The sequence below is a fragment of the Haliotis asinina genome, chromosome 15, assembly GCF_037392515.1.
Source record: "Haliotis asinina isolate JCU_RB_2024 chromosome 15, JCU_Hal_asi_v2, whole genome shotgun sequence".
Lineage (NCBI taxonomy): Eukaryota > Metazoa > Mollusca > Gastropoda > Lepetellida > Haliotidae > Haliotis > Haliotis asinina.
The window spans coordinates 30,332,124-30,353,084 of NC_090294.1; the positions used below are offsets into that span (position 1 = coordinate 30,332,124).

A 20,961-nucleotide genomic window follows, 5' to 3' on the forward strand; every position below is an offset into this window, starting at 1 on the left:
AACTGGACATCCCAATCTACAGTGGAAACTGTTTGTACACTCAGATTGCCAACATACAGCACTAGCAATGCAATCGTCGAAAGCACATTGAATTCAGGTTGCTTTGGGACATTTTCGGATCATAGGTTTTTGGAAGTCACACAAAAAGTTCAACAGGCTATTTTGCTTACACAGATATTGTAAACAGAAGGATGCACTGGTGTGTATTTGAGAAAAAGTTGTCTTTCATAAGTTCGGGATAAGCTTTACAACTGTTCATGTTCTAACAGATATAGGGCTGTCTCCAATTCTCGCGATAAACACATTTTCTGCAGAGATCGCAGGTGCGTGATACTTAGCGGTTGTTTACATCATTGACCAGTCAAATGGACGTGGACCACGTCTGTGAATTATCAAAGTTATGCAATGTAACGAATATTCGTGAGTTCTAACCAACTTGGAAAAATCGTAACCTCTCCCCACCCTTTTCAATAAGATTCCCCTCCCTTACACCTAATAGAGTTACTTTCTCGCTATGCCGAGAGAATAGGAGACCCGTCGAAAAGTCAGCGGCGGACGACCATGTTTTTCATCGAGCGTAAGTGGGATTACACACTTGATGGATCAAGCAGTTGATAGATGCAGATGTTAGTGGAGGAATCTCTTCATTTCAAAACAACAAGCATACATATGAAAAGAACTGTTTGTATTCTTTTTGTCAGCTGGTATCTGTAAGTACGGCGAGAATAGGAGACGCCAGTATACAGCAACAAAATTCTAACATTAATATTTGACACCAATAGATACAAAGTTGTTGTCATGGAATTCAGGATGTTAATTAGAGATTTCGCGTTCCATGTAATTTCAGATTTCCATTAGAGTCCATTGAAAAATTACAGTGTCACATGCAGCATGAAAACAACGAGTTAGTAGCATCGTGTTAAATGTATTTTCACCATTTCGGATAATGACATACGTCTATGAACTATCGGTTCTGCTACACGAAACATCAAAAGCAAAATACTACACCTCTTCAACGAGCTCTGGTTCACCTGAAGGGCCCACCTGAATCCCTGCTTATCTTGTGTCAACAATAGGCCCGCAAAATATAAGTAAAAATCGTCTTCACATCGTTTAGACGGCTATCAAAAACCGGAAGTAAACATCTGATAGTGCTTCTGTCAATGAACAAAAGTAATATTTCTGCTTACTAATTTATTTGTGTTTGAAATTACTTAAATGTTATAATATGCATTATTATATTCTTATCATTTCCTGCATATATGTATATTATGTCATTTCACATTTTGTATTTCTTTAATATGGTTGTACGGGGCGTGTATCTCCCCCCCCCCCCCCCCCTCCAACCCGGACTTGAAGGGAGGTAACTCTCTACACGTGCAAGAACATTGAAACAGTCGTGACAGCGTGATGTTGTATCTGAGGCTTTGGCAAGCTGTCATGCCTTCCTTCGTTAGAAAAAGTCTTCATATACAATCAGTGTATAAAAGGACGTTTTCATATTCCAGGCTTGTGTGTGAAAGAAAAGACAAACGGATTACGAAGCAAGGAAAGTTTGCTATGAAGCGGCAGTTCAATGACAGCGAGGTTGACAAACATGATTCAGTGCCGGTGGCCGTACAAGTGCTGGCGAAAACATTTAATCTGGATCCAATGCCTGAAAGCATCGAGAAAAGAACTGTACCTCCACAGAAGGAACTTAGAAATGTGTTGGAAGAATTATCGTGGGACACAGAAGCATCTCTCAGTCCAGCTAGCTATGAAATGTCAACAATTGACATTGATGGGGACGTCGATGAGAATCATGAAATGTTTGACGAAGGATATTATGTTGAAACAATAACACTGGACGATGATAACACTGAATCAACAAACAGAAAGATGACAAAGAGACAAGTGAGAATATCAGGGCATCCAGATCCACAAGTGCCTAAGAGTGACATTCCCTGCTCAGGATGTGGGGCAGATCTTCATTGTCAAGACAGCATAATTCCTGGATACATGCCAAGTGAAAAATTCAAGACATTGACAAGGAATGAACTAAAGCAGTCAGTGTGTCAGAGGTGCCATTTGATGACACACCATGAATTATGTTTGAATGTCAAAGTTGATGCAAATGATTACCCACAAATCATCTCAAAAATCAGACATGAGAGGGGTTTAGTTGTTGTTATAGTTGATCTTATGGATATTACAAATAGCATATTTCCTAATCTTCTGAAATATATCGGAAGAAATAGACCATTATATATTGTTGGTAACAAAGTTGACCTGATTCCTAAAGACCAACCAGGATATTTGAAATCTGTTAGACAGACATTGTTTGCAGAGTGTGAAAATGCTGGACTCAACTACAAAGGGAGTAACATAAAACATGTATGCCTTGTCAGTGCCAAAACTGGATATGGAATAGAGGAACTTGTGACAAAGCTGATGCAGGACTGGAAACGACAAGGTATGTTACCATGGTAGTGTGCACTTAGTCTTCTTGTCTCTGACATATTGTGTTAGTAAGTGTGTGTGTTATGTTTTACGCCGCACTCAGCAATATGCCAGCAATATTCCATCAATATGGCGGCAGTCTTTAAATAACCAAATCTGGACCAGACAGTCCAGTGATCAACAGCATGAGCATCGATCTACACAGTTGTGATTCAGTGACATCTGGCAACCAAATCAGCAAGCCTTACGTCAGCGCCATGACATCAACATCCTGCAAGCGTAGCCATAACATTTTTGAGTCCATCGTTGGTATTCGAACCTAAGACCTTCTGATCCAAAATGGGACACCTTGTCCACATGACCAAAAAGGTCAACCCAGTCAGCAAGCTGACATGGTGAGGATGTCATTGGCAGGATGACTCCACACCCTGCTACATAAACATTGTAACCATGCTGAATAATCTTTAAGTTTTGTGAGAGTTCAGTGTTTGATTACCATCGTAAGGACGAGAGAGACAGATGCTATCTGTGTGATGGGTTTGCCCACCAGTGGTGGCTCATTAAATCACAATCAAGATTGTCTGACAGTCAGTTTGGTGGTGCAGTCATTGTGAAGTTTATCAAGTTTTTGTCATCGATGACTTTCAGAATGGTCAGGTTTTTTGTTTTTCTCTCACACTGCTTGTAAATCGTTACCAAGTTTCAATTTCATTTTTTATTTTGTTTTAAACAAAGTAAAGCTTGGTATGGTTACCATGTTAATACACAGAATTTGGCTTTCAAAGCACTCACTCACTCACTCACTCACTCACTCACTCACACTACAGAGGTTTAGACTTTATCAAGTCAGGCATGAACAAAGGATATGTAGAATATACATAGACATCAAATGATTTCACTTAACTATCTCAGTATCTGCATCCTTGCTTCTTACAGGTCACGTGTTCTTGGTAGGCTGCACCAATGTGGGCAAGTCTTCTGTCTTCAACGCCCTTCTTCAGTCTGACTACTGCAAGGATCGGGTACGAGACATCATCCAGCGTGCCACCATCTCAGTATGGCCAGGTAGGTACCTGTTGTTGTCTGCCACAGGGCTTGTATATTAACAGCCACAGGCCATGACTGTTAACCTTTCTGTGGTTTTGTGATTAAACTGTAGGGGACGTAACATGTACGTGAGACAGTCGACTGTTACGTGTACAAATGAGAGGGGGTCACTCATTCGCGTGACTGCCATGCGCTTGTCACTCATTCACAGACAGAGAAATTCAGCATGTCCCACTAAAACATGCCTAAAAGTGTTTTTTATGAAAATAATTGAAATAGTCAAATACTGAAAAAAATGTGAAAAACTTAAGCAAAATTTGGCAATGTTCAACAGCGTAATTCACCTATGTGCATATTTTTCAGAAACTTAAATTAACTATTTTCTGAAAGATCATTCATCGTAGATTCAAAATATGTATGCAGATTTCAATGCACACTCACGCACACCTGTTTGTTATTGTGTTGAAACATGTTTACTCTCTTCGAAACTGCGTGAACTGTCTCACATAGAAGTGACTGGGGAAGTGAGTCATTAATGGGAGGTAGCTGATGCCTGACTACATTGTTCAGTCAAAACATGTCTTGTGATGCGCCTGTGCATGTTTTAAATTTTCTGTCATATTCATCAACATTTTCACCTATGTGCCAATTACACAGAGACGATTTTAATATCACCTGAAAGCTTAGTCAATGGAGACTTACCTTGTGCAAGAATGCTTTCGTGTACACGAAGGCACATAGGTGTGCCATCGTGTTGAAACAGATCTACTTTCCTCCCACTGCTCGTTACAGACACACAAATCCTAGTCACAGCTCCTTTGCACATACAACAGGCAAAAGCAGTTGGTTTTTGACAACAGTTTTCACCTGTATGTCATTTTCACAGAAACATTATTTTAATATTTTCTGAAAGCTTATTTAATGAAGATTTGCGTCATGTAAGAATGTTTTCATGTACACAAACACACATAGGTGTACCATCACGTTGAAACACATGTACTTTCAAATTCTCCTCACAGCATCCTTACGCATATGTTAGAAAACAGACTTTATCTTTCATGATTTCATAAGCATGATAAGTGAAAGTGATGTTTGAGATGGAGATTGTTCAGATTTAGCCTGTGAAAGACTGTCTTCGTGTGGCGTCCTGATGTAGTGATACCCATGAAGATCCGGGTTATAATGAATATCAGTAACCCCTTCTTGGCATACGAGGCAATTAACAAGATCTCTTGTATAATGTCGATGTCATGGTGCTGACATAGAGCCTGTTGACTTTGTAGACAATGTCATCATATCCAAATTGCCAAGATTGATGCTCATGGTGTTGATGACTGTATTTTCTGGTCCAGACTCATTTAGTTACAGATGACTGCCATATAGGTGGAATATTGGTGAGAGCAATGTAAAAATACTCTCACTCACTCTCACTCACTCACTCACTCACTCACTCACTCACTCACTCACTCACTCACTCACTCAATTTGTTGCATTGTGGTTAAATGAAAATCCCAGGCTTCCACATAGAATCATTACTAATTCACACCTTTGGAATGTATTAAAAGCATTCATGTAACACTTTGAATCATTTAGTTTAGTCATTAAAGGAGAATACTAACGTAAAACTATTTTTTGATATATGGAAAAACGCATTCTAAAGATCACTTTCCGTATCAAAATTTCTCATAAGTTTTGTAAAATCACAGTAAAAACGTGAAAAAACCCCTTGGATTTCCGCTTGTTACGGAAAAAACACCAACAGTTCATGAGCAGAGGCGGTATCACGTGACATGATGTCAAATGTGACTATTGCCGGTGGCTTCCTCTTTGGTTATATTTGATAACTTGACAGTGACCATGGATTCTGAAGCTATAATATCTGTACCCGACATCGTGTTTTACCAGTAAGTTAGACCGTATCAATACTAACTGATTTTACATCGAGCAGGAGAAACTTCCAGTGAAGATGAAGACGTAGAATCAATCGAATGGGAGGCACCAATTTGATTCCATTCAATTCAATTTATTTCTTCAGTAGTTTGGCTATATGACCCAAAGTACAATTGATTGTGATGACAGGAAGAACATATGTACATCTTCATGAAAAGGAAAACACATGTTTCATGAAAATTGCGACAGAAGTTATGGTTTGGGTATTTTTTTTGTACTGAGGACAGACAGACTTTTATAATTATTTTGTTCCGAGATGCAAATACCTTTCACATAAAAATAATAGATGGTACTCATCTTCGAGAACTCCTAGATTACAACATACATATGTCATGCTTACAAGAATGCTTTCATCAGTACAATGGGTTTTTTTCTCAATAAATTAACTTTAGACTAATGCAATGCAATACGTAATTTACAGAATGTCACGAATCAAGTTGTTATCACTTAGTGGTGTAAGGTTGTAATGATGATTTGAAAGTCAAGTAATTCCTGAAAGTTGTGGATGTACAAAGAGACTCATGCCAAATCTGGGAATATATATCATAGATTCTTTGCGCAAAAGTGCTGTTAAACATTTGTATTTTTCCTGCACATTGCTCTATCCAAACATATGAAAGACCAGTTGTGAAAAATAAGTGACAGGCATGTGAAACACATGTATGCTTACCATGTTCATCGAGTTTGTTTATAGGAATAGATAACACTGGTGAGGAAGGTGGTGTGATCCCATTCTTAATACTTTTAACCAAAACACACCTGTGAGTAGATACGTGAGCGTATCTATCACACCCACCCAATATTGAAATTCTCTTGTATTCTCCTTTAATCATATGCAAGTTGTGCTTTCAAGCTTTAGGATTCACCTTCTATTTTGTAGCAACATGGGTATGTGATAGGGATGTCACAGTTCAACGATGCACTGGTGCATAGTCAGCAAGATTTGCATGATACGATGCACAGTTCATGTGATTTTATATCAATTCAGTGTTTTTTGCATATATCAAGTACTATATTGAGTCTTAGCACATTTGTCTCTAGTATTTTTTACACAAAACAGCAAACATGACTTGTTGAGAGTGAGTGATGTGTACATGGCTGATGGGTAGTTGTCCTTTCTCTAATCTCTACCTATAACAGAAATGATGTGGATTAGTTGTTTACAGGTTTTCAGTGAACAATGGTTTCGACATCCAACAACATTACCATCAAGGTAATGGCTGCTTGTTATGCACAAAATGTGGAAAATGCAGTATCATATTGTGACCTCAGTATGGAGATACATATCATATGGTGAGGCACCTGTATCTTGACACCCCTTGCAGTATCATATTGTAACCTCAGTATGGAGATACATATCATATGGTGAGGCACCTGTATCTTGACATCCCTTGCAGTATCATATTGTGACCTCAGTATGGAGATACATATCATATGGTGAGGCACCTGTATCTTGACATCCCTTGCAGTATCATATTGTGACCTCAGTATGGAGATACATATCATATGGTGAGGCACCTGTATCTTGACATCCCTTGCAGTATCATATTGTGACCTCAGTATGGAGATACATATCATATGGTGAGGCACCTGTATCTTGACACCCCTTGCAGTATGATATTGTGGCCTCAGTATTGAGATACATATCATATGGTGAGGCGCTTGTATCGTGACCCCCTTTGTATGTGACATGTGTTTTGATTTTCTATGCACACAATGCAGGGATAGTGCTGGCTTTGTCTTTCTGCTGAATTCTCAGTTTGTCCACATCCTACTGTCCTCACCTTACATATATTGTGGAAATGTCTTCAGGAACAACGTTGAATCTGCTGAAGTTCCCTATTGTACAGCCTGATGGTTGGCGAATCTATAAACGTTTACAGAAGATGCAGCAGATGAGATCAGAGCATGAGGAAGAGATGAAAATGCAGAGGACCAAATTGAATGAGAAGGGTCTACCGAAATATGCCACACTCCAAGGTCAGAATGTTCATTCTCTTTTTGCCTTTCCTAGACCAGGGTCCACTTCCACAAAGTGATCTTCATGCAACCATGATTGTAACTCCCATTCTCTAACATAAACTTGAGATAGTGGTAGCTCTAAGATTGCTTTGTGCAAGTGGACCCAGGGACAAGACCTTATACAAAATGCCAGTGTCCATGTTGGTACGTATACATCCTGTCCAATTTAAAGATTAACATTATACGAATGATTGTGATACTATCATTGATTTTTATGTTAAGATGAAAATATTATCTGAATTATTTTGTCAGATTTTTGTGGCATTGTTTGTTTGTGTCATCACGCAGACATTGTACTGGTTTGTTTGTAAGACAAAGCTGATTTTTATGAGTAGAACAATGTTTCATAAAATATTTCCTAAGGAATGGAATAAATTGTCACATTTTCCCGTAATTTCTCTGTATCTTTTGTTTCCCCTTGGCTTCCAGTATCCCTTACTTTTTTTAATGGTATATATGTCTTAGCATAAAGTATTGTATGTTAAATGCTTTATCCAATTCTCAACCCAAACTTTTATATGTAGGCTACCACAGCCTGACTGATATCCGTGCAGACAAAACAGCAAAGAAGAAAGAGGCAGACATGGGTTATGAAGGTCAAGAAATTGTCAGCTTCTCAATGTCAAGGTCAGGTAACCTACAGGAACTGTCTGGACATGGAGACAACAGAGAAAGACCACTCCATGACATGTCTGTGCTTGGAAAGTTGTCGCAGAGCCGATGGACATATGACACACCAGGTGTGGTCAATCAGCAACAGGTTGGTCACAATGGTCAAGGGTCAAAAACATTTTGAATTCCTCAGCTAACAATTTCAAATTCCTTACTTTGATGGCTGAAATTCTTCAAAATGCTTGACTAGGTTATGAGTTGATTTGTTGGATGGTTGATTATTGATCCCTTTGTCCAAGGATTAACATGGAATATATGGAGGCTGTTTGCCTTCTGGGATTATCAAGGTTTTACGTTACACAGAATTCTGCATCTGGTATGCACAAACTTATAGAAGGGACATGGAAAAATATCAAAGACATTCACAATACTATTCATTGACCAAATTCTTGATTTGAACTATTAAGATCCTTTAATAAAAATAATTACTGAGGTTTCAGTATGGAACACCATTTCACTATGTTTGAGAACCCTCACATTTGCTGTACACCCTTGATGTTTGAAACCGAGGTATTCATGGACTCCATGATTGCTAACATTGAAGCCTTGTTTCTTGTGAGGAGTTGCCAAAGTTTCAGCTTTATTCTGACAGCATGTACTGATTAAAATCTGCGTCAGCTACACTACTGTAACCTTATTATACTTAACAGATATCTTTATTGGAAATCTTTAATGTTGAGTAATTGATTTCCCCACTCATGAAGAGTGTTTTTAGCCAGTTTAGGCATTTTACAATTTCACTACTGCTTCATTCTCAAGGGTTTCCATCTGTGACTGGATTAATAGAGACATACGTGAATGAAACATTCACCCTGACTATCAAAACACATTTTCAGCTTGACAAGTGTGAATTTGTACAGGAAAAGATGTGTGTGATGTGTCCATGGCCAGCCAGTCACAGTCAAGGGAGATTACTCTTTGTGCCTTAAGAAGTTTATACATGTGCTTTTCTGCAATGGTCTGCGTCTTTGTATTTATCAGTTTGTCAGACAGCTGATTATTCTGCTCATCTCTGTGGTGGAAGGTTATGGCCCTTCTTTTGACAGTTGCCCTTTGTCTTCATGATTATCCCTGTAACACAAAACTAGTGTTAGTATCATGGCTCCTCACTTTAGTTACATTTTCATTTGAACCTACCCAAGATATTTGGTGGTAAAATTCCCTTTAACCGTGAATTAAATAGGCATTGATCTTGAGATGTTCATTTTACTCTTTGTTACTTTTTGGGTTCCCATGGATACCCAGATGATATCCCACAATTCTTGACTGGCTCACAACCTCTGCTACACCACCTGTAAGCGAAATCGATAATAATGAAGTTTGCCATTTGAAACGTCAGGAATATTTCTATATAAAGGTATCTGGTGCGCATCAATGTTACTTTTGTCTGCTTGTTTTTTTTTTTGTGAAAGAATTTTATGAGCACATGCCCTTTGTTATCTGCATATGTGTGTGAGCATTGTCGCCAAGTTAGCTGTCCTCACTGACAGGACCCAGTCTCTTGTCTCTCTCACTTGTATGCACTGACAAATTGTTTTGCGACAGCTGGTGGGAATTAATGTTGGACAGCTGGGTTGAAACAAACGAACAGTGCCCCTCTCCCAATATGAAGATAATGCTTTGTGGATTTATTGTGCTCTTGTTTCATCTCCCCCTGATCTTGTAGATCCTGAACCTTATGACCCCCGATGAGTTGAAGGTCGTCCTACCCAAGGTGGTCTCAGCACCACGGGTGTTTGTCCTAAAGCAGTCACAGACACTGTTTGTATCAGGGCTGGGCAGGATTGACTATAGTCAGGTTAGATATGAGTCATCTTATTTAAGTCAAACCTCTTTTATGCAGACACTTTGGCTTTTATCACATGAATTTTTAGATTAATGAAGGTTTTCTCATCTGACAACAGTTACCTCTGCTACTTTATTTCGATTGATAACTTAAAACCCTCTATTATATAAAGTATTTAACCTTTTTAGAGTATTGTGCTCTGCTGAAAAACATTTTGTTATCCCATCAGATGATAACAAACTTATTCTACATGAGTTCCTAAATGTATATTTTTATATGTTCATTAATTTTTCTGTGTTTGAACTTGTATATACATTGTACACATCGTAAGCTGCTGTGGTTGTTCCAGGGAGAGAGGTCAATATTTCTGACGGTACACTGCTCCCCTGACCTCCCTGTACATGTGAAGGACACAATCGATGCTGACAGCTTCTATCAAGAGAAGATCGGGACTAAAGCTTTTGTTGTAAGTGTTCCTGAATTTTCTCCTTTGAACATCCGGGTTACAATTGATCTTCAGTAACCAATGATTGTCATAAGAAGCAACTAACAGGATCAGGTGGTCACACCGGCTGACTTAGTTGACATTAGTCATCATTTTCCAAATGTGTAGATTGACGCTCATGATGTTGATCACTGGATTGTCTGGTCCAGACTGGATTATTTACAGACTGCCACCATATAGCAGGAATATTCTTGTGTGGGGTAAAACTAAACTCACTCACTCCTGAATCTTGTTCAGTCAAATGAGTCCAGTTTATACTTTAATCACAACTGTCTTCATTCCTTGATAACCCACTCATTGCTGATATGTTGAGTTTTGTTTGTATGAGCGCTGAAGGCCAAAGCAGTGCACCCTGATATCCCCTTATCTGCGGATAGTCATGACTGTGGGACGTCTGCTGTACTGGAAATACAGTTACCTGTTAACTCCAGCAATTTTACCTTCACAGATACGCTTGACGGGAAACAATAGATACGCAAAATTTCTTTTTGTACCAGGAATGTTTGTGGTAGTTAACAAACTACCTTGAGGCATTTTTCAGGAAATACAGTTCTTATAGTTCTTATGGCTGACAAGAGAGTTAGAAACAAAGCATGTAAATTGTAGAGGTTTTTTGTGTGTGTTCCCTTATCACACGGGAGACCCAGGTTTTATTCCCCAGATGGACAAAATGTGTGAAGCTTCTCGTGTCCCTTACCATGATGTTGATGGTATATTGCTAAAAAGCGGAGTAAAACTAAACGCACTAACCTTTTTATATGATCCAATCTGACCAGAAGTGGATTTTTTAAAGGAATGATAGGATAGCATTATATGCCACCAGGTGCCAGCACCCGAAAGTGATTGGATGGACCGTATACCAGCTCTGATTGGCCACGAGTTCATTATGACTGGAATTGGATGGGATACTGCCGTTGCTGACCTTCAGCTCTCATCCCTAGGTAAGGGTTGTGACGTGGCAGCAATTATGCGAATATAGGGGGGCCTTTAAGTAGGTCATGGCACTTCATGAGGCCTTAGCACCCCTGGTGACAAATATTTCATACCTTTTTTAATGGTCTCACGGTTGTCAGTTGACAGTAAGGAACTGATAATCTTGCAGGTGTAACAAATTTTGGATCTAACCATCCCCTAATTAGCCATCTGTTACACCTGTCAATGACAGCCTAGAATGTTTGTACTCTCGGTCGGGTCTTGTAAAGTTATAATTTTTCCTTATCCTGACTCATGCTTATTATGCTGGTCTCCTTCTATACGAACATAGTGGCTCACTTGAATGCCTTGAAGTTGATGATGATTAAGTGATGTAGATGATGTATACACAACATTCACCTACAAGTAGCCTCCCTTTAGCCCCTGCATTGGCATGCAAATTGGTCTCATGACTGGCCATGCTCGCCTTCATCGCCCTAGACGACGAATGTGAGGGCAGCTTCCATTGTATCCATTTGAAAAAAAAAAAGTAAAAAATTAATTATTACAGAGTTCAATAGTTGTGTTTTTATTGTTCTGCTGCTGATAGTCATCATTTTAGGCAATCGCCTAGAAAATCCCCGGGGCAGTATTCTGTTACAGTGACAGGCTCTGTCTCCTCCTAGAAGAGATTGTCACCTATCGAGATGTCATCCCTAGCAGATTGTCTGTAGTTAAGAAGGAAAACAACAACCCAAAAGAATTCATCACAGAAGTCAAAGTCATTCTTTTCGGAGATCGTCCCTGGTGACGTTTTAAATGGCCCCTTGATCCTCCTGACGGAGGTTACAGTCTTCAGTCAGACATCTCAGCCAGCTACAACTACTAGTGCGACAGCTACAGTTTCTACAGCTGCACACAGGCCTGTTTGTCTAACAATTCGCTGAGAAAATCATGGAGGAACACTTTGCTGAAGAGGAGACTTCTAGAATCTTCAAGTCTAATGTGAGCAGCCCAGCGCATCAGCACTACAGCTACTTCAATGCACTCGTTCCAAGTGAACAGTCTTCAAGAAGATCTTCATGATGACCTGGATGAAGACTTCTGTGAAGGACAACTACTAGTTAAAGATGAAGACCTTCATGAAGACCTGCGCAGAGATATACACACAAGTGCACAGTCCAAGGCTTCACCGCATGCCAGCAGAAGTTAAAGTCTGTCACAAATGCAAGCTCGGCCTTGGCTACCATCCAGGAAAAGATGACTGTCACCAGACGTCAACAACACAGGGTTTCTCCATACAGACATGGAACAGGATGCTCCCCAGTCCCATACAGATGCTGCAGAAATGATTAGTCATTACCACTGGACCTGGAAGATGTATTATCATCGAGACTTCTCATCATGAGACAAATGAAGGACTCTTCGAGGGAAATTTATCTACCTGCATCAGTCACCCATCACACACACATGATCTCTCACAGAGCAGAACCTGCACAAACGTTCACGTTTGTTAGTTGTCTCAACTAGTAGAATTCTGGAGGATGCCAGGAATGCAGGTTTCATGAATGCACCATGTTTTACATATGCAGGTTTCACAAAGGTACATTCCTCATACGCACAGTCCATGAAAGCAAGTGCAGTCATCGAGGGAGGTTCCATGAAATTGCGGCTTCAGGAAGGTGTCAACTGCACTGTAAGGTTCTCGAAATGCTTCCATTATATCATGTCAAGTTTCTCCCCACAATGTTGAACTTCATCCCAGACATGTTCAGGAAGTATGTTACAATGTAAATGTTGGCTATGTTGGATCTATGTACTGCTGACAGAAAAGGCGCACACTTGTATCTAACGATGTTGTATGATGTCAGAGAAAGCACCTAAGTTGGATCCTCATCACACAGGCTCTTACAAATACTGTGTTCGTACATGGCAGACAGATTACATGAAGTTCTCCTGCATCAAGATGATGGTGTCAACTTCTTACATTTGCAGCTACATACAGAACCTTTTCATGTGCATTGTTCCTGTACAGTGTACAGAGATCAATAGGACAGTTCGTCAGTCATCACCAGACTAAGATCAGACTAACAGTTTTTGATGTATAGTCATTGCTGTGAAGATATCAACTCTACAGTTACCTATTTGTTCATTACAACACTATTTGGTTCTTCAGGAGGAGTGTACATTGCTTCAATGAAACTAGTTTCTACGTTCACTCAGTAACAATGTTCAGGAAGATTGGGTACCTCATCACATCACCTGTATATGATGGCAACCACATTATATATTTTATTTTCAGTGAAGAATAAAAAGTGGAACAGCAGACACAACTGCCAGGTAGACAGTCTTGTTACATCAATACCATGTGGTGAAGTGTTTTTGCCTATACAAGCTCAGAGTTCACACAGACAACTCCACAGTAGTGTTCTCCATCAACAAACAGGGAATTTGTTACAGCTCATGTTTCACCACTGACAAGCTGAACATCTTCATGAAGGCATGCCACATTCCAGGAGCAAAGAATGTAATAGCAGGCGTACCATCATGACCACTATGGCCGTCTCCAACAGAATAGGGGATACACCCAGTGGCATTTCAGCTCATAATAGAGACCTTAGGATCACCATTAACAGACTTTTTTGCAACCAAGTTGAACAAACGGTTACAGACATTTGTGTCTTCAATACCAGATCCCCAAGCCTGGGCTCCACACGCTCTCAGCACACCATGGGAGGTACTCAATGTGTATATGTTTCCTCCTACAAGACCTCGGAAATCCTGCCTTAAAACTTCTAGAATGGCTGAATCTGTAACTTCATCCACATACCAAGCAAGCTCTCAGAAATCCGTCATCGTTCCAGCTACACATATGGATTGAAGGTTGTTGTGTTCACCTTACAAACCTCTACTCGGTCACTATATGATGATAAAGTAAAAATGCATCTCATCCTCAAGTGCCTGACCACTTTTGTCATTTAAGACACAAGACATTTAAAGGATCTACGTTAGTGACTTACTGAGCGGCGCTTAGCACAGTCATCACTATGAAAACTGGAATAAAGTTGCTGAAAGTAGTAGAACTACTAACGTTACTACGTTCATTCAAGTTGGAAGATCAGCAAAAGAATTTCAAGGCTCCAGCATGGGATCTCAACATAGTACTACAACATCTCACAAAGGATGCTTCTTAGCCACTAGATCGGACATCCATGGATTTGCTATCATAGAAAACACTATTTTTGGTTGCCCTAGCAACCTGTTGTCCGGATGTAAAAAATATATGTGCAGGACTGAGTGTGAACATGCTCAAGAAACAGTGCATCATGACAGTGTACACCTTGGACTCATATGGGATTTGATTGTCAAAAATCAACTGTCAGGACAGCCTGACAGACAATTTCACATCTCAGCACTGTCTACAGTACTCTATCGAAGTGACATTTGTGTCCATCAAGACAAAGTGAAAGAAATTCAAGTGCCTGTTTATTCTGTTATCAAGTGAGATTCCTACGGAAGTTTCAACGAATACTGTATTGGTCTGGATGAGAACCATTATATTATAAGCATACAAAGCAGCAGGCCTTGTGCCACCACAAGCCTCCAATCTATATGAAGTAAGTACCCTAGCATCCACACTTGCTCTACATGGAAACTGCTCGATAACAATTATGGAGGGCTGGTTTTGGAAATTCGATACAGTGTTTGCCAAACACTACCCCAGAGATATCGTCAATGAAAGACGTCGCTGGCATTCACCAATTCAGTCCACTAGTTGTAGCATAACAACTAACGGTTCCTCAAAGGTGCTGAGCAGAATCTCATTGACAAGTTTGTCAAGTGTGGTTCACCTAAGATATAGAACGAAAGTTGACAGTTTGCAAGTTTACAGTGCCATTTTCAAGTTCCCATGGGGGGTTACAGGACATAAAATAAAGGCAGCCAGAGAAACCAGGAAGTGGCATGACCCATCACCAATTCCGTTGGATTCTGTCCATAATAAAGCATAATAAAACAGGATATAGGAGTCAGGATAAAGAAACGTATGTAAGTTTCTGATTAAAATTCATATTTTATATGTATTCTAACTCATAAGGTCAGTCCTCCCATCCTAGCCTCTCATGAAAATCTGGATTTCACTGTAAATCTGGGTGTTGGGCTGTTTGATTCAGAGAGAGTGACAAGCACGGCCGGTCATATGACTGATTTGTGTGCTAATGCACAGGCTAAAGGGAGACTACTTGTGGGTGAGTGTTGATTTTTCGACCTCTCAATGAAGGGAACTTCAAGGGATTCAAGTGTACCACTATGTCCTGATAGAAGGCGACAAGCATAATAAGCATGAGTCAGGCTAAGTATAAAATGTCAATTTTAATCAGAAAATTACATTTTGTCCCACAATTTGGAACCAGAACTGGTTCTTAAATATATGCTTGTCACTGGAAATCTGGTACAGGAAGTAAGGAAATTGTCGTGCTCAAAGCGAACCAGGAACTAGCCTAGTTAGTACCAGAAGTACCCTTTTTCAGGCTGGATGTGTGTGATGGGTGTATATTTCAGTCATAGTGTCTGTGATGTTTGTATATTTCAGGCTGGGTTTCTGTGATGGCCCACAGGGACATGGAGGTGAGACTCTTAGCATACACCCCTGGTGGGCTTGGCTGCTACATGAGGATACCAGCTCTCCTGCCCAACGTTCTGGCTTTCAGAGGGAAGAGGATCAGGAAGACAAGTCCAGCATATTTTACCCGGAAACTAAAGTTCCCTGGATAGAGATCAACATTATGTGAACAAATGAGTAGTGGCAGCATTGGTTTTTTTTTGGGTTTTTTTATGTAAATAAAAACACCTGCGGAAAGTTTAACAAAGCATGGATTTTGACATTTTTTTTTGACTTAAAGGTAAAGACAATGCATAAAACGTAATTGTCAAAAGGGGATGCAGTGAGAGAACTGGCTGAAGCGTTAGGTTAGTGGTCCAGCAAGGTTGAGGTGTTGTGATTGAGCCCACCTGTGATCAGGTGTAAGAACTTTAGAGTCCACTTTGTGTGCAGACTCTTTCCATGTTGTCACAACCCTTAGTCTGCAGTGCAACCTTGTGCACTTAAAAGAAGCCATAAATCCGTTTGTATATGACCAGATGGTGGCCACATGAGTATGTGAATGAATACCAGCACCTTGAGAAAGAAATAGTTGCATGGATATGTGCTTTATATAAATATCCAATAATATAGCTGATGATGAGCTTGACCAGCCTGACTGTGCCAGGATCACCCGAACCCTCTCTGCTGCATTTCAATCTCAATCTGTAAAACATAATAATAATAGCCTGATGATGTATGCCTCTCTATGGTGGACCTAGATAGGGGAATTCAATTAACTAAAGACAAGCGGTGATGTTGAACATGATGAACGGTCTCTTATGGAGGGCAATGAAAGGTTCTTCAAACAGTTGTGGTATATACCCTGCAACTGTAACCTAGAGGCACCATGGGTCAGTAATTATGACCATTCAATTCATGAGAAAGTAACCAGGTCGTTTGTCTGTTACATCTCACCAGATTGCCTGAAAAGTGTCATTGAAAAGTCCAAATCTAATACTGCTCCAGGACCTGATGGCATTTAAAACCGGTACTGGAAACTATTCCCCAGTGTCCAAATATTGTTGCTTTACTGGTTTAATTCTCTTGTTTACACAAGTCGCACAAAGGTCGCCCGATACTGCTTCCCAAATGAGGAGACTTGACCTGTACCAAACATCCACCCTATCGCGTGTTTGAATGCTCAATACAGATTATTCACAGGGTGTTAGACAAACCTCGTGGCATCTTACTGCTCTTCCAATGAGCAGAAGGGGACAAGAAAGGGATGTTTGGGGTGCAAGGATCAACTTCTTGCACAGGAAATGATTTTGGAAGAGGCCAAAACGTATTGCCGCAACCTCTCCATATGCTGGATTGACTAATGACGAATGGATTCTGAAGTCTCTTCAGTGTATTGGCCTCCCTGAGCGACTACTTGATTTACTCAAGTCTTCAATGAAAACTTGAGATGTACTCACAAGGGCAGGTGCAGACTTCAGAATCTATTCCAATAAGAAGGGGAATATTTCAGTCCTTTGCTTTTTTGTCGGTCTCTAAATCTTTGGGTTTTCTGCTGTATAGGGAAGAGGGTTACCATCCTGGACCTCCTCAGCACATATCCCCAACACCAGTGTTAACCCCCCAACATTTCAAGTTAGACAGTCGAACTGGTAATTTGAAAATATTACCAGTCCGGATACAAACTTGCCTGTCCGTTTTTCAACACTAAAAAACAAAAATAATTAGGTTTTCTAAATACTGTCTTTACTGCATGTAAACTACACGGCTCATGTTGTTGGTCACTGGATTGTCTGGTCCAGACTCTATTATTTACAGACCGCCGCCATATAGCTGGAATATTGCTGAGTGCGGCATGAAACTAAACTCACTCAGTCAAGATCGGACAAATCTAAGTCATTGTCTGAGTCGGCAGTGCAATTTTTTTCACCTGCAGGAACCTCATCATCATCTGCAGCTAAATGCTGTTGAAACACAACACGCTTCAAAGCTATTTTGGACCTGGGTAAGGAGTCAGCTCTTCTGTGATGATTTTGATTCCATCTGAACCTGTCTGCTGATACTATGAAAAGTATACTGTTACCCAGTTAGGCAATTTAGGGGTAAAAATATCTACCAGACCACTGGACTGGTAACTTTTGAAATTAGATCGTCCGAGATGAAAATAGACCGTTCAGGACAGTCGGGTAGGTGGGAATTTTAAACACTGCTAACACCTCTTACTCATCTCCTTTACATGGATGACATTGAGCCCCTTATCAAAGGAGATACTAATGGAAAGAACAAGTTCTTCTTGTCGAGTCCTTCTCTAATGATATTGGCAGGACATTTGGACTCGACAAATGTAATACTTACCATTTGAAACGTGGCAAGGTAACTAATTACGCATCGTTCAGGTTAAAAGGGGGAGGAGTTAGTGACCATCTTATGTAAGATCAGGCCTATCTTGGAATGCAAGTTCGAGAAAAGCTCCAGTCGGCTGGTCTCAAATGTGAAAATGAGGCATTCCTTTTCGCTGCTCAGGACCAGTCACATCCCACTTGCAATCACCAGAATGTGATTCTTAACGAAAATATCAATATGAAATATCGTCTTTGCAGTGAATTCACAGAAACTGCCCAACACCTTGTCAGTGGATCAATAACATCAAACATGTTAACATTTGTTATTTTTTTCTTTGTTTAAAATAACCTTTATATGCATACACTGTCTGGTGGCTGTTCATGACAGTGCGCTAAACATTCTTCAGAATGCAGTGACTGTTTCAGCTGGTGCGTGAATGCGCGCGCGTGCATATAAAGGTTATTTTGAATAAAGAAAAAAAAATAACATATCAACGTTGTTGTTGTAACTGGTATTGTTGTCATGATTTCCTACTTTTTCCTCAACTCACGTCTGCAGCTTTGACCACGAGGTCCATATAGAGCCTCAGAAAAATTCCTTCGAACAAACCTGGTCTTTACCTTTTTGATACAGCCAATACATTTATGTATACCATTGAATTCTTTGTCCCTTTTGACAGCAATGTGATAGGCAAGATTCAGGAAAAGCATGAGAAGTATGCAGACCTCGCCTTTGAAATGTCTCGCTTGCATTCCAAGTACACCATCGTCAGTCTCTTCATTGTTCTCAGCGCCCTTGGTTTGGTACTTCCTGATCTCTAGGCGCAGATGAGTAGAGTGCCCGGGTTCTCCACCGGCACCGAGCACAACCTGTCTGACAATCTGCGTAGTGCAGAAGGCCGCAGTGTTGGAGAGTCTTCATATTCTCTAAAAGGTTCTTGGTACGTTCGACCAGGCAGCGTTTCCTGGGAGAAGAGAGAGTCCCATTCGCTGTCTGGGCTGCATGTTGAGAGCCCTGAGCTGATGATGAACTTTACCAGCCTGACTGTGCCAGGATCACCCGAACCGTCTTAGCTGAATGTCTGTCATAATCTGTAAATAATAATCAAGTGATCTTCAGGATTTGGTTTTCATCTATACATTAGTGTTTTCAAATATTCCTTCTTTGTTTCTTATCTGAACAGCTAAAAGACATCTATTAACAGAACAGCATTTAGGTTATACAGCTAATTTTGTCATCGGCATTTGATTGGAGCGATTGTGACACAGCACAGCTGTAAAATTATGATAATATTGTCTGCTTGTTTTGCACTTATACTGCATGCTTAGCATGCTCAAAGTGCTAAGATATATCAGAGAAAAGTTGGCTTTTGAGTTTCTTTTTGAAAAGTTCACTTTCTTTACTTTGGACAGTTCCAAAGATGTGTCGCTGCAAAGTGAAATGATCTTTAGCGAAAAGTTTTCCGTTTATAGGAGGGCACTTGAAACTGAAGATGGGCGTTGGATCGCAGCGACCTTGCAAGGATGTACATAGACAAAGTGTTGCAGGGACTCTTGGTAATGTAGTCTGCACACTGTAATCTACAACATTTGCATGGCAGGTTAATCTAATGTCAATGGACATTGGTATTTTTTCAACAAAAAACTAGATGCGTAGAAACAAGATGTGCTTCACCCAACTGTTAGAGACATGCCTTTGATGTGTAGGAAGACTCTGAAAACTTAGATTTTGAAATAGAGAAGATACCAGCTTCACTGGAGGTGTAGAAACTCCCAAAGAAAATTACCTATAGGTGATCTGGATACATGTTGATATTGTTGATATAACGGAATGGCCAAGGACTAGTAAAAAATACTAGTAGACAAACTACACAAATATAATGGATGCTGCCACCAGTCACAAAATGTGACAAAATAAATACCAGAGTTCGGAGACGTAGTTCAGTGAAAGTATATCACAAGAACCTAACAGACAAAGAATGAAGACACTCCTTTCATCACTTCTGGATTCACATAAATGTTGACACAAAAAAAACCTGTTTCCTAACATCAACAATCGCCCTTGCGATCATTAACCCTTGATCTATAATCATAACTGCAAGCCTGGTTCAAATAACCCTTCTCCTGCAGTTGTATGTTCAGCCCGTGGTTTCACTGTACACAGTATGAACGCTTCCCCACAACTGGGAATGAAAATCTCTTGCTGTGTTGACTATCTTCAACACAATCTCTCTCTACTCTGGGAGGAGGATCCCCGCTCCTTCCCCAGGCATAGTTCTTGACGTTCCAAGTCTTACTTTGCTTGGCAACGCCCCTGGAAGTCTATTCCCAATATAGCTGACCCTCTGATGTCTGCTACTAGGAAATCAACTTGTTTTCTTACAGTCTTGACCTGAATCGTCACTCTGGTCCTGCCATACAACTTGAGACTACTTCCATTTGCCTGCTTCACTTCGTCGGAAGTTGGCAATAACTTGGGACACCTCTGACCCTCTGTAAGTGTAAGATACTGTTCATGAGACATCACATTCTCTGTAGAACCAGCATCCAACAACAGTTCGACAGATTTCCCTTCAATGTTAACAGCTATATACAAACCATTCCCTGACTTCTTGAGAGGAATTACCTCCCCTTGGTCAAGGGAACTGGCAAGATTTGAGTGTTGATTCAAGGGATGGTGGCT

At 40.2% G+C, this 20,961-nt stretch overlaps 1 protein-coding gene and 1 pseudogene across 4 annotated transcripts in view; one reads left to right on the plus strand and one right to left on the minus strand.

The window, feature by feature from the left end:
* LOC137265198 (pre-mRNA-splicing factor SLU7-like) overlaps nucleotides 1-9,049 on the minus strand; it is a 47,993-nt gene extending 38,944 nt beyond the window's left edge. The window contains exon 1 of one of the 4 annotated variants that reach the window (XM_067800543.1): nucleotides 9,040-9,049. The gene's annotated coding sequence lies outside the window, so the exon portion shown is untranslated. The other 3 variants (XM_067800540.1, XM_067800541.1, XM_067800542.1) reach the window with 3 other exon arrangements.
* On the plus strand, nucleotides 619-16,204 carry LOC137264970 (nitric oxide-associated protein 1-like; annotated as a pseudogene).
* The last annotated feature ends 4,757 nt before the right edge of the window (nucleotides 16,205-20,961 follow it).